Genomic DNA, 2,757 nt, shown 5'->3' on the forward strand with positions numbered 1-2,757 from the left:
CCCCCCCATCCCCGCATCCATTGCCCTCTCCCCACCCTCATACGTCTCGCCTTCCCTTCTCCCCCCACCTCCGCTCTTCCTCCCCATTCTTCCCCTTGTTCCCTCTCGCATCACGCCGAGAGAAACGCTTTCGCTCGTCCGGGCTCCGGTAGTCTTGTCACCTGCCTCGCTCCGTTCTATCCTTCACCCTGCCCCGCACCCGCACTCCTTCGAGTCTCCACGGCCCTCCTCTCGTTTCCTTCCACCGACATCTCGCCCCCGGCGCCACCACCGCTACCCCAGAAAATCCCCCCCATCTTTCCCTCGAGGCGCCGATTTTCGAATGAGGGGAGAATTTCTGGCGTACTTAAGCGAACATGAAGGTGTGTGACAGCGATTTTCAACCAATGATGAGACAGACGCCACGTCCCAACTTTAATTATCCTTGAGGTACAAATCTGTTGTTTTGCATCCCCCTACCGTAGTCAAAGGTGACCTTTAGCTTAAAGGTTAAAGTTTATTGTATTACTTGGACCAGAATGTAGCCTTCTGTCATTAGGATTCAACAACCCAAATCATTTAGTAGCGGTTAGATAAGAGTGGTAAACTCGGGTGTAGATTTCAAAAATGTGGTCAGAATTAGCTAATTTGCAGTCGTTTTTGCGCTACACGACTATTTTAAAACTCTTTCCAGATGCCCCAACGTAAAGCCAAAAACAAACGCAAATCCAGTGCACTGATATTTTATTTGTTAGTTCAGTACAAAATTTACGCCAATCTTCTGCATAATCTTGGCGTCAGACGCGCGAATCGCGGGCGCGCAACAGCGCTTCCGATCGCGATAGGCGTCCGGCAAGGCGGCAGCTTCCGCGGACCGCTTAAGAATACTCTGGACGGTAACGAGCAAGTTCGGAGTGAGAGCATGCAGGATCTGACTTGTGCTTCTCGCAAGACTGCTTTTGTGGGACATGTAGGAGGAAGGGCGATGTCCCATTGTCTTTGGCGGTAAAAATCAAAGTGTGTGTTGGTATGAAGACGTCGGATCCAAAATTTAAAATCAGATCGATGCGGCGTGTCATCCCTCGGCGAGGAGGGGAAAACCGTTGAGGTTAATTGCTAGGGTGGTGATGGGCAAAGGTAATTGCGCATCCGATTCGCGTATTCATAAAATCTGGCAGGGTATCGACTGATACCGGTGTCGAATTGGAGGTGCACGACTGTACGCAACTGAACAGCAGATCCGATTACGATTGTAACGATTTGCGTGCAAGGAAAAATGTTCCGTTAAGTACGAAGAACGTAAACGGATTTTCCAAATAGCAGCGAACGGCGAATCCAGACCATTCATCGATTTGCCGCCCAGAGCTCAGAGCACCGGACGACCAAGTCGCGCAGAGCTACCGAGAAGAAGCAACCAGGCTGCCAGGAAATTTTTCATGCACGTCATCCCCTCTGCACCAGCCGCGGACGTCGTACTTGTAACGGGGACCCATGGTGTGGAACACACAGGGGTACGAAGTACCCGGAGAGCTAGCAAACTCTAAGTACATAAGTTGGAGAGTTAACAAGGTCTCTCAGTACGTTGGCTGAAAGCCACACGTTATGTATTTGATTAGGTTTAGCTATGCTAAATAGTTAAAGAGATACATTTATTCCTAGGCGGCTTGGCCGCAATAATAGTAAATAAAACACTTCTGGTTTTGAAGCATAAAAGTTAAGGTATTAACTTTGAGCCCTGGTCTTGGGCTGTAAGTGTCCTTTGGAAAAGGAACATAGTGACTCTTTGAGTCGAACGTCTTCCTCTGACGCTAAAGCTACGGCAGCCCCGCTGCACTTGGTAGCACTTGTAGTCAATCCCGCTCCTGAGTCGGTTGAATATATCCTCTGCGAGGAGGGAACACCCCGTGTTCGCGAATTTGCCCCCGGCGCAGCAAGACGCGCTTTCAAGCTTATGTCCTTGCTTGGCCCGGAGGTCGCAAGGTCCTGAGGCGGTCACCGCCAGGCTGTAATCGTTCTCCCGCTACGAGAACGCGCTCTTGGAGCATGTTCAAGAGAAGATGAGGTCCGCAACGGCGGCAGCGTCGATGACGCGTGAAGAGTCTATGAGACTGAAACCGCTCATGGTGAGCGTAAAACCTTCGAGGGGAAGGATGGAGAGAATCTCCTTCTCTGGACCCGGGAGGCCAAGATGGCCATGGGATCGGCCCTGCTCCAGTCTGAGCATCAGCGCGTGGCGCTGGCTATCTGCAGGCTTGGAGGTCGCGCTCGCGAATGGGCACTAACGTGCGGCACGTCTGTTGACGCTGCATTTCTCACTTGGGATCAGCTGAAGCAACAGCTTTCGCGCGTGCTCGCGCCGCCCAATCAGGCGTACCGTATCCGGTCGAAGTTCCTTGCTACCCGCCAGGGTAAAAAGGATTTATTGGACTATGTCCAAGAGTTGAGACCTCTTATCGCCGGAATGGCGGCGAACCCTCTTCCTGAACTGGTCAGCGTGACCGTGCTCATGGAGGGACTTCGTGTGAGCGCAGCTCAAACGGAAGTGTTCCGTGTACACCCTAACTCTTTCAAAGAGGCGGTGGATGTGGCATTGAATGCCGAGCACAGCTTCAGGTCGGCGCGACCTGGTTGGAGCGCTGGTAGCGCAAGCTCTTCGAGCGGTCCAGAGCCGATGGATGTCAGCTATGCTGAAGATGACGAAGCGGAGCTTCTTGCTGCGGAGCAACGTGTCGGCATCCGCCGATGCTTTGTGTGCAATAGCACCAAGCACTTGAGGGC

Source organism: Phytophthora infestans, genomic scaffold, assembly GCF_000142945.1.
Source record: "Phytophthora infestans T30-4 supercont1.107 genomic scaffold, whole genome shotgun sequence".
Taxonomy (NCBI): Eukaryota; Oomycota; class Peronosporomycetes; order Peronosporales; family Peronosporaceae; genus Phytophthora; species Phytophthora infestans.